This window comes from Mus caroli, chromosome 9, assembly GCF_900094665.2.
Source record: "Mus caroli chromosome 9, CAROLI_EIJ_v1.1, whole genome shotgun sequence".
Taxonomy (NCBI): domain Eukaryota; kingdom Metazoa; phylum Chordata; class Mammalia; order Rodentia; family Muridae; genus Mus; species Mus caroli.
The window spans coordinates 96,018,773-96,031,145 of NC_034578.1; the positions used below are offsets into that span (position 1 = coordinate 96,018,773).

Below are 12,373 nucleotides of genomic sequence, written 5' to 3' on the forward strand. Positions count from 1 at the left end.
CCCCCCCCCCAAAAAAAAGAGTCCAGCAAGAAAAGGAACACAAGGGGCTGGAGAGAGGGCTCAGCAGTTAAGAGCACTGACTGCTCTTCCGAAGGTCCTGAGTTCAAATCCCAGCAACCAAATGGTGGCTCACAACCACCCATAATGAGATCTGATGCCCTCCTCTGGTGTATCTGAAGACAGCTATAGTGTACTTACACATAATAAATAAATAAATCTTTAAATCACATAATTATAAAAAAAAAAAAGGAACACAAGTCCAAGTCCAAACTAGGCTACATAGTAAATCCTAAAAAATGAATGCTGTGAGACCCACTCTGTGTCAGCTCCTGAAGCAGTCCTAGTGACACTGCTGTCCTTGCAGATCCTCTATAGACTGTAATGGTGAGTGCCTGAGTTGAAGGAGGTTCTAGCCAATCCTTCATTTGAAGACAGCAAAGTGTGTCCATTAGAAATCAGAAGTTACCAAATACCATCTTTGAGCACTAGGATTCTCTTTCTCTGTTTTGCCTATGTATAAATACTGGTGCTCTTATAGGAGCTGTGAGAACCCTTGTCCCCATCCAATGTGCTCATCCAGGAACATTTAATCTACAAACTCTCACTGAATCCTAAAAGTGAGTTCTTTCTTTGGTATTTCAAAACCAATATACTCCAAGACCTTAGAGGTTTGCATAGCAAATACAACAAAACAAAACATTAATTTGATCCAGCACTTTGAAACTCCTCCATTCCCAATTTCCCCCTCACTATGTGAGTTTTACATCTGACCGCAAATGTATCTTACTGCCAAAGCCTCTCAAGCGGCTAGGATTACAGGCAAGGACTTTATCTTCTAATTTCCTTCCCCTGTTTTGTTTTGTTTCTTTTTGAGATAAAAAATCTCATTATGTAACACAGGCTAACCCCAAACTCTGTCCTCCCAAACACATAAGGTTTCAGGTATATTCCACTGTCCTAAGCTCCTTTTCTTCTCCATTCTTGAAAGTATATGAGCCCCTTGGGTTCTGCACTTAGATGACAAAGCAAAGAGCAATAAGGATTTATTATATTCTATGATTCAGTTCTTCACAATTATGCTTTCCCTGGGCTCTCTAGGTTTTACATTAAGATGATTTAATCAAGATGGCTGAGTAGGGAGTAGCTGTCTTAGACAGAAAGAACCAAAACAAGCAAAAAACCAACTACTTCACTGAAATATTTGAAGTACTTTTGAAGTATAGCGGGAATATGAAGAAGACACTACATAGCACGAAAACAGAAACTAAGTTGTGATAGTTGAATGAGAATCATCTTCATAAGGCCATATATTTGAATGTTTGGTTACCACTCAGGAACTGTTTGAGAAGGATTAGGAGGTGTGGACTTGACAGAGGGGCTGTGTCATTGGTGGAAGGCTTTGACGTTTCAAAAGCCATTCTCAGTTAGTTCCCTCTCTGCCTGCAATCTATGGATCAGAAAACTGACCCTAAGCTTATGCTTAGTCCCAACCACCCAGCCTGGGAAGGTGGGCAGGGTTCCCTGAGCAGTCATCCTACAAGAGACCTTATGTATGCTCTATCTTTACCCACTGGTCAGTAATTAGCTACCAGGCAGCATTTACACACTGGCAGACACAACACTTTACCCCTCTAAAAAACAGGCTGTGCTGTATCACCAACCCCCCTGGGGGTATGCTTGCCTTCATATGATCAGTGGAAAGTAGCAGACCTCCCATACAACCTAGATACACATCAAGAGCAGTCAACAAGATAAGGCAATAAGATGCCTAAGGGAGTGACATCCTATCTGGTGCTGCATTCCCACCACTGCCTAAACTCAGTCCCAAGACATCTATAGACATTCTCAAACTAATTAGAGCTGAAAAAAGAAAAAAAAAAAAAAACCCACACAAAGACTATGCTAAAGTATCCACCTGAAACCAAAGCCAACACAGTCTATCCAAACAAAAGTAGGAAGCACTGCCAAGAATGTTTTAGTATGAAAGCCACTCTGAACAAAATTGGCAGAGACTACTAACCTACCAGATGCACAAAATACCAACACAGGGACACAAGAAGCATAAAGAAATATGTTAACAAGACACTTCCAAAGAAACACAAAAACCTTTTTTTAGAAAGTGCCAAAGAAAAGGAAACCAACAAACTGTCAAAAAATTATACTGAGTGAAAAATTCAGCAAGTAAAAATCGTTTTTAAAAAAATCAGGGCTAAAAATACAGATGTGGATGCTCACAACCAACCACTGAACTGAGCACAGGGACCCCAATGGAAGAGCTAGGGGAAGGATGGAAGGAGCTGAAGGGGTTTGCAGCCCCATATGAAGAACAACAATATCAACCAACCAGGACCTCCCCCCACCCCACCCCCAAAACTCCCAGGGACTAAACCACCAACCAAAGAGTACACATGGAGGGACCCATGGCTCCAGCTGCATATGTAACAGAGGTGTGCCCTATCTGGAATCAGGAGGAGAAGAGGTCCTTGGTCCTGTGGAGGCTCGATGCCCCAGTGTAGGGGAATGCTAGTGCACTGAGGCAGGAGTGGATGGGTGAGTGGATAAGCCCCCTCATAGAACGGGAAAGGGGGGGATAGGGGGTTTGCGGAGGGGAAACCGGGAAGGGGTATAACATTTGAAATGTAAATAAATAAAATAACCAATTTTTAAAAATCAGGGCTAGAGAATATAGCTCAGTGGCAGGACACTTGCCTAGCATATCAGTAAGCAGTACCTCAAGTTTTGGCACTGAAAACTCAACAAATAAAATACAGTTGAGAGTTTCATTAGAAAAACCAATAGGAAGAATACCTTACTTTGAAGATAGGTCTTTTGAAAATATCTAGTCAGACTTAAGCCACAAACAAAACAAAACAAACAAAAAAACAAAAAACAAAAAAAAAAGAAAGAAAGAAAAGAAAGACCTCCAGACTTAGAAACCCTGAATTAAGCAAGCATTCAGTTTGTGCTTAAAAGGAAGGGGGAAAACATAGAAAACCTACTCAAAATAATAACAATAATACCATCATTGCTATTGTTATATTATTTTAAATTATTATTATTATATTTTAAACTTTAAAGCATTTAGTAGTCAAACTGTCTAACACAGAGCCAGGCCTGCGGGATAGAACTCAGTAAACTCAACAATAGAATGTATGCTTAGTGGTTCAACCCCAGCACCAAACAAAGGATAACAGAGAAACTTCTAAGAAATGAAGAAATTCATCAGATAAAAGCTCTTGCTATGAAAATCAAATGATGTGATCAATCCCTGGAACCTATGTAAAAGTGAGAGAACCAACTCCACAAAAGTTATCATCCTCTGGCCTCCCATACACACAGCAGCAATCAAACACACACACACACACACACACACACGAAACATACATACAATAATAATAATAATAATTTTTCATCAAAAACCAACAATGTGGGGGCTGGAGACACAGCACAGTGGTAAGAGCACTTGTTCCTCTTGAAGGGCCCAAGTTCAGTTCACAGCACCCACATCCAGTGGCTCACCAATGCCTGTATCTTCAGCTCCAGGGATCTCACCACCTTCTTCTGGTCTCTGTGGAGAACCTAACATACATGGCACTCATCCACAGAAAAACACGTACACATGAATAAATAAAGATAAGGAAAATTTTGGAACTGCATCTGCTGCTCTTGAAGACCTCACAGGTTTGGTTCAAAGCACCCACATGGCAGCTCCCACCACTTGTTAACACCAATTCCAGGGAATCCAACACCCTCTTCTGGCCTCCAGGAACAGCAAACACACCCATATACATACATGCAGACAAACACTCAGGAACATAAAAATATTTTTTAATAAAAATAAGAGCAATGTTTATAGTAGTGTCAACCTAACATAAACAGAAACAGATTTTTGGAGCTAGAGAGGCGTCTCAGCAGGTAAGGTCTTGCAGAAGACACAGGTTTGGTTCCCAGCACCAAGAACATAGCTCACAGTCATTCTTAACTCCACTTTCGAAGATCTAACTCTTTCTTCTGACAACGACAAGACCCAGGCACCTGGTGCACATACATACTTGCAGGTGAAACACTCACACATGTGAAACAAATCTTTTAAAAAAAAAAATTCAGGAAATTTCAAACAAGTATGCAATTTAAAGAACTAGCAAAGAACAAAACAAACTCAACTAGTAAAGGGAAAGGATAAAAAATGGAAACAAAGGATAGACACCATAGATGTATTAGAACCTAGAGTTACACAGCTCCATTTCAGAACACTTGCCTAGCAGGCTTCAGCCCCTGAGTTTGTCTTCAAACACAGCAAATAATATCATCAGTCATAGGATCACCTTTCTTGGCACATAAAGGTATTGAAACTGATAAACTTCAACGTCTCTTTATGATTTAAAACAAGTTAAAAATTAAGTAAAGACAAACATCCATCAACACAAGTAAGAGTTACATATAACAAACCCACAGGCAGTACCACACTGGGAAAAGCTAGAGTGACTTCTTCTGTGATCAGGAACAAAATGGGATGTCTACTCTCACCACACTTCATCAATACACTGCTGAAATCACAGAAAAGTAAGACCAGAGAGAGAAACAGCATGTATCTAAATAGGAAGTAAGGGATTCAAACTACCCCATCTTGTGGAAGTATCCTTGTTAGCCTTAACTATTAACACAGCTTACTTTACCTGAGAAGAGAGTCTCAGCTGAGGGGTTGCCCAGATTGGACTAGCCTCTGGGCAAGTTTGTGGGAAGCTATCTTAGTCATTAATTGATGTAGGAAGATCCAAACCACTGTTGAGTGGTATGTGGTCCTATTAACACACACACACACACACATGCTAAGCGTTAGCCAGTAAATAAACTAACAAGTAGTGTTCCTCTAAAATTTCGACTTTAAATTCCTACTTGAGTTTCTGCCCTGACTTTTCAATAATAGGAGAATAACCTACAAGCTGAAATAAACCCATTCCTGTGAGGCACTCTTGGTCAGAGCATTTTAGCATATCTGCATATCAACAGAAATATAACCACAATAGAGAGAATAAATTTTTATATATAGAAAAACCTAGAGATTATAAAAAAATTCATTACAGCTATAGGATATCAAAATTAACTCTGCTAGGCACACACTTTCGATCCCAGTGCTTTGGAACAGAGGCAGGCCGATCCCTGTGATTTCAAGACCAGCCTGGTCTATAAGGCAAGTCCCGACAGCCAGGACTGTTATACAGAGAAAACCTGTCTCAAAAAACAAAACAAAACAACAACAACAAAAACAAAAAACAAAAATCAACATATAAAATCTAACTTTTTAAAAATATATATACAAATTAACTAGGAAAAAAAATCAAGTAAGACCACATACTAAACATCAAATTTTCAACAAGGCAAGTACACTGATGAAAAAGGTAAAGTCTCTTTAATCAATACTTCTTGGAAGACTGAATATAGAAATGCCTAAAAATAAAACATCTGTCCCTATTTCTCGATTAAAAAAAAAAAAAAAGCTGGGCGTGGTGGCACACGCCTTTAATCCCAGCACTCAGGAGGCAGAGGCAGGCAGATTTCTGAGTTCCGAGGCCAGCCTGGTCTACAGAGTGAGTTTCAGGACAGCCAGGGCTATACAGAGAAATCCTGTCTCAAAAAAAAAAAAAAAGAAAGAAAGAAAAGAAAAAGAAAAAGAAAAAGAAAAAGAAGAAAAGAAAAAAAATCAAAATGGATCTAAGATTTAAATGTAGGCCTAAAACTATGAAAACACTAGAAGAAAATACAAGAAAAATGCTTCTGGACATGGGTCCAAGCAAGATGTTTAGTTTTTAGATAAGATACCAAAAGAACAGGGAACAAAAGCAAAAACTATGACTACATCAAAGAAAAATAAAATAAAATTTCATTGTAACAAAGGAAACTACCAAAAATGAAAAACCCTACAAAATGGAAGAAACACTGGCAAACTATTCCTCTAACATGGTATTCACATAAAAATTCAAACAATTCAACCTCAAATATTACAATTAAAAGTGGGCAAGTAGCTGGCTTGCAAGAGAATGGCCACAGTTCCAACCCTCCAGAGGTTGAGGGGAAAAGACTAATTCAAGGTCAGTCTGGGATACAGGATGAAGCTTCATCTCAAAAATAAATAAATATATAAATAAACAGTAATAAATAGGCAAATGTTGTAGATAGGAACTCTCAGGAAGATTTACAGAAGCCAACAAATACATAAAAAATACTCATCGTTCATCACTAGAGAAATGCAAATCAAAACCATGTGATTAAAAAAAAACAAGTAGGCACAGATGAGGGTGAGCTGAGAAATTAGTGTTGGTAATGTATTAGTTACTTTTCTATTGCTGTGATCCAGGTAACTTACAAAGACTGTTGGTTTGTGGTTCCAAAGAGGTGAGAATACATCATGGAAAAGAGACATGCAGTAAAATGACAGGCATGGCAACAGGAACAGAAGCTAAGAGACTAATCACATATTCAATGGCAAATAAGAAGCAGAGGCAGTAAACTGGAAATGGGTGTTGCAAAAGCCCACCCAGTGACATTCTTCCTCCAGCAAGGTGCACCACCTCCCCAAACAGCAGCACAGAGTAGGATTCAAGTACTAAGCTATCTGAGCCAATCGGGGACTTTGTCATTAAGTCATCACAGTAGGCATGCAAAAGACTGTACAGTGTGGAGGTTCCTGGGGAAACAAGAACTATGGTATGATCTGGCATGCCTACTTCTAGGAATATACTTGAAGGAACTGAAATCAGCATGCTGAAGAAATAATCGGCACTCATATTTATGTATCTGTTTTGGCTAGGTTTTTGCTGCTGTTTTGGTGTGTATAGTCTGGTCTCAAGGTGTAGTCCAGGTTAGCCTTGAAATTATTATACAGGACACAATTGCCCTAAAATTGTGCCCTTCTTACCTTCAGCCTCCCTAGCACTGGGACCACAGGTCTGTTGACCACACTTCTTCATACCTTTATTGCACAATACCAACCCATATAATCAATGCCCTATGTCTATCAATAGAGAAAATGGTAAGTATACATAATGGAGTGCCCAAGGAGGTCAGATCTTCAGGAACTAGAGGGACAGTTGTGAATGGCCTTGTCGGTGCTGGGAACTGAACCCAGGTTCTCTGGAAGAGCAACCAGTGCTCTGAACCATAAAGTAGGCAGGGGAGATAAAACTATTCAGATATTAGTTGATATAAAAATAAAAATAAAAAGCAAGATTGGCAAGACAGAGAAAGAAAGCCCATAGCAGCTTCCACAATTTCTGCCTCTCCCAAGGAAATTTTTCCAATCCCCTGTTAACATGTTTCTGCAATAGAGCTGGAATGCTTTAAAGATGCCACATTGTGCCAAATTATTCTATTATTTGAGTTGATCTACACAACAACATGATTTAGAAATTGATTCAGAAACTGATCTAGGGACATAGCTCAGGTGGTAAAGTGCCTTCCTAGCAAGAACAAAGCCTCGAGTTCAAGATCCAGCACTGCATACACAAAGATGGCCTACACTTAAGGGGACGTGGAAGCAGAAGATCAGGAGGTTCAATAGCACCCTCAACTACAGAGTAAGTTCAAAACCAGCCTGAAACAAATTTTCCACACATTCTCACTGATATACTGTATGTATTCAAATCATCTGAAGAAACTCTGACATCACCCATACCATATTTATATATAATTTGCAAATCACTAAAGATAATTTCAGGAATAAATAAGAATCAGCATTTTCAACAGAATTTTTCTGTTTGTTTTTGCTTTTCAAGATGGAGTTTCTCTTGTTTGTTCTGGCTGTCCTGGAACTTGCTTTGTAAATAAGGCTAGCCTCTAACTCACAAGAAATCACCCTGCCTCTCTGCCTCCCAGGCACTGGGATTAAAGGTGTGCACCACTATAACTATACCAGGCTAAAAAGACTTTTTAACTTGTAATTTTGTTTTAAGATAAGACTGTACTACATAGTCCAAGCTAACTTCAAACCTGTAATTCTCCTGCCTCAGTCCAAGTTCTAGGATTTGGCAGTTTATATAAACAAATAAAAAAAAACAAGCCATACTAACCAACCAAAACATAACTGAAAAAAAAATAGCTTCTAATCTTTTTCAGATCAAAAAAGGAAGCACTCAGTGAGGCCTGGTAAAGTACACCTTCAAACCCAGTACCTGGGAGGCAGAGACAGGAGGATGTTTTGTGAATCTGAGTCCAGCCTGGTCTACCTAGTGAGTTTCAGCTCAACCAGGGCTATACAGTGAAACCTTTTAACACACACAAAAAAGGGGAGGATAGGTGAAAAGACTCAGAAAACCTGGCAGTTTTCTGTGCTGTCTTGCACCACTGAACTCATTATAGGCAACCCAACACTGCTTTTATTAACAAACTTTAGAGTTAAAGAAATAAAAAGCTCTAACTCTACAAAATGGAAAGTGATTTTTACAATGTGTTTAACACAAGCAGACTGCAAAACTGATTCTTGACAGACAAAATGTGAAAGTGTTACTGTTTTAACACCCATTTAGTTAACTCATTACATTTAGATACATGATAAACCCTCCAAGCTCCCACCAAACCATTGCAATAGCCTTTCAAATCCCCCAGAGAGTCATTCTTTTTACCAAATAAGTCAAGGAAAATAAATTCTAACAGTAAAACCTGAAAGGCAGCCATTCACTGTCTTTCCTCTTAGGTGCTAAGGATCCAACCTCCCTCTGTCCATCACGGAGCTACATCCCTAGCACCATCTTACACTTCTTAGGGGGCTACAGGACTCAACTACACAGACAATTGAATTTGTTAATGCTTCTAATATATGGAGTCTGAAAAATACAAACTAAAAGGTCATATGCCCGGAATCCCAGCTACTGGGAGGCTGAAATCAGGAGATGGAAGATCACATTAGAACATAATTTGAGCAACAATTTAGAGCAACAATTTGAAAGCCCATCTCAAAATAAAAGTGTTGGATCTCTAGAGGGAAAACACAAAATGAATATTACATATTACACAAGGCAATAATATAGTATCATAAAGAACACATGATACTTGAATAAGATGACTTTGAGTCTCAGCTCTGCCCCAACATCAAGATGTGGACATGTCAGTAGTTATTTAGCATGGATTTCACATTCTCAATCTAGAAAACGCTTGGGTCAGCAGCGTTTAGATTCCAGTGTTTCAACAACGTTCCATGATATCATGACACAAATCCATATAAAATTAAAAAGCAAGGGAAAGAAAAAAGTCAGCTGGGGGAAAAGGATGTTTAAGAAAAAAGCACAGCATTAAAGACACATGCAAATGTCATCACAAAACCCACCACTCTGTGTGCTAACTTAAAAAGAAAGGGCGTGCAAAAAAGAAAAAAAGAAAAAAAAAAAAAAAGACTCAGTTTAACATAGGTAACAGAAAATTTTGACAACCTTCACTCAAAAATCACAATTAAATTTCTAGGGGCTGGGAAGATGGCTCCAGTTAAATTCAAGTACAGTTCTTGTAAAAGACCCAAGGCTGATTCCCTACAACAGGAGGCTCGTGACCCCCTGTTAGTCTGGCTTCACCATGTCTGACACTTTCTCCTGGCCTCCCTTTTCAGGCACCTGCCTCTTGTGCACACATCATGCCCTCAACATACATACAAGCACACAGTTTTTAAAAATGTTTAACTATATGTAAAACAATGTAACTCTGGATGGTGTCAGGATGCCTCTGCAGTTAAAGGTACCTACAGCCAAGCCTAAAAACCTGAGTTCACTTCATGGGACCTATGTGCTGGACAGAGAACTGACCCCTCACAAGCTGTCCTGACTCTGGTTGTAGAAAATATAATAACCAATCACTTTTTTAAAAGATAGAACTTTTGACTGATGATCCACCTCAGAGGTTTATGAGAAGCCATTGGTCTCACCCCAAAACTGAGGGAAGGCAAAAGAGACAGGAGAGGGGAAGAGAAGAGAGGGTGGGGAAGGGAGGAAGGAAAGCTTAGCGAACTTTTCCTCTGCGAAGTTAGTAGTTTGCAGAGAATGTTTCTGTGTTAGGACAGATGGCTCAGTGGTTAAGAGCTCTTGCAGAGGCCGGGCGTTGGTGGCGCACGCCTTTAATCCCAGCACTCGGGAGGCAGAGGCAGGCGGATTTCTGAGTTCGAGGCCAGCCTGGTCTACAGAGTGAGTTCCAGGACAGCCAGGGCTACACAGAGAAACCCTGTCTCGAAAAAAACCAAAAAAAAAAAAAAGAGCTCTTGCAGAGGATCTCTGTTCTGTTCCCAGAGTCCACAGCACATGTCGTGCAAAACACTACAAAACACATAAAATAAAAATAAATCCTTAAAAGACTGGAATCTAGACGAAAGGTATTACTAGTGTCTAAACAGTGAAAAATATGTTCAAAGTATTATTTTAAGATCAGCACAGGCAGAACACATTTGAGATCCTCCAGGCAGAAAATCCAGTTAGAGCTAGTGAGTAGTTCAGAAACAGAAAAACAATATATAAGAATACAAAGGTAAGATTTATTTTTTTTTTAAAGAAAACAACTACAAAAAAATAGTACAATGTTAAGGTTTATGTCTGGGTTCCTGAAAGCATGCTACATACTGTATCAGCAATGAAAGACAGCGCGGCGCAGGGTATCAGTTGTGAAGGGAAGACTTTGAGGTTCTATTTCCTTGATAGGTTAAAGTGAGAATCATCCAGGCCTGTCAAATTGTCTTCAAACTGTTGGATTTGTTAAATGCTCAGTCCACGTTTCCTCCAATTGTACTTAACAGTGAAATAATCATTTGATTTTCTGGCATTGAAACCATGCATTCTTCCACATTACCAGAGTTAATTCATTTTTTTTTCAAGTTTTCCTGAGAAGGAATTTATTTACAACAATAATCACAACAAGCCTTGAACTCTAGAACGAAGTTCTCAAATTAGAAAATCAGCAGCATAAACTATCACTCAGTGTTTAATAAGGCACTACATTAATATGTCGACTTATTAACACACGGATCTGTAGGGCTTGGAAACCTAAACAGTTTAAAATGCTTGCTGGGGAGGCAAACCTTTTCAAACTTAATGCTCAGACATACAGCGGAGACATCAACACAATGCACACTTAAGTTACTCTAGCCAATTCCTACAGAAGTTTTCCCAGAGAAAGCACCACATGTGGCCACGATGAAAAAAGGTACCAATCCACCAACGCATACGCTCTGACTTACTATCACGATGTCAAGAGAATGTCTATTTAAAAACACGACTGAAAATGATCAATCAAAACTTTCTCCTTGGACTATTTCTCTGTTCCTGTTGTGACGTCGCTAAAGGCTGAAAGCACACAATTGATTTCCAGGTGCTTAAGAAACCGTTAAGGCTGATTGATCATCATCAAGCTACCAAAGCAAAGCTTTTGAAAATGGAACACTTCTTGCAAAACTTGACCCGTTTTTTTTTTTTTTTTTTTTTTTTTGGCCGAACCCTGGATTCTCACTGCTCCCCACCCAAGATGGGGTCAGGAAGTTTTCTTCATCTCGTTCTTTCCTAACTCCTGTGGATTCTTTCCTAACTAAGGGGCAGTATTTTTCTTCGGGTGACTTCAGCTCGGCTCGACGTTAACCGGTCATGTTACGGTCCTCAACCCTGAACAAAAAAACCAGCTTCCTTCCAACCCAGCTGTTAACACTGAACCGACCTAGCACGGAAACCCGTACGACAACAGTACGAAACCAACCCCGAGGACTGCTTTTCCTGGACCTACCCCACCTCAAACAGCCCCCGGACACCCACATCTCTCCTGCTCCGGAACGGGAGGGGGAGGGGAGGGCGCGCCCCGAGGATGTCCCCCGTCTCGGCTTCCTCAGGCTGGCGGCTGGAGGTGAGAGCGCCCTTCCTGCCAGCCCGCGTCCCTACTACCGTCCCGGCCTCGGACACCGACACAGACCGCCGACAGGGCTTTCTGCGGAGAACCGCCGAGGCAGCGCGCCGCACACTTGCCAGCCCGCCTTCCCGACCGGCGCTCGCAGCTCAGGCCAGAGGCCGCGGGGTCACCGGGCTGCACCGCGGACACCCGAGCTCCGCCGAGCGGCCTCCCCGCCCCCTCCGCTCCGCTCCGCCGCCAGCAGACGGCGCCCCCGGGCCAACTTCGCCGGGGAAAGAGGAAGCGACCAGAGACTAGCAGGCGGAGCGGAGACCGAAAGGACCGTGCGTGTGTCCGCACGCGGGAGAGGCCGTCTCACCTTCCCTCCGCCGAGCCCTCGGCTCCAGTCACCTGAGGACCGCACCGGGACGCCACCGCGGCTGCCCGGATGCCGTTACCGCACGAGGCCTGTGCTGCGCCGCCGCGTAGCTCTCGGAGAGGGGCGGGGCGCGCGTACCCGGTGGGCGGACCG

The 12,373-nt window shown here is 41.2% G+C and overlaps 1 protein-coding gene across 2 annotated transcripts in view; it reads right to left on the bottom strand.

The window, feature by feature from the left end:
• The window catches only part of Nck1 (NCK adaptor protein 1), a 52,906-nt gene extending 40,543 nt beyond the window's left edge, over positions 1-12,363 (bottom strand). Inside the window, exon 1 of one of the 2 annotated variants that reach the window (XM_029481381.1) lies at positions 11,772-12,202. The gene's annotated coding sequence lies outside the window, so the exon portion shown is untranslated. The other variant, XM_021172607.2, reaches the window with a different exon arrangement.
• Between the last annotated feature and the right edge of the window lie 10 nt (positions 12,364-12,373).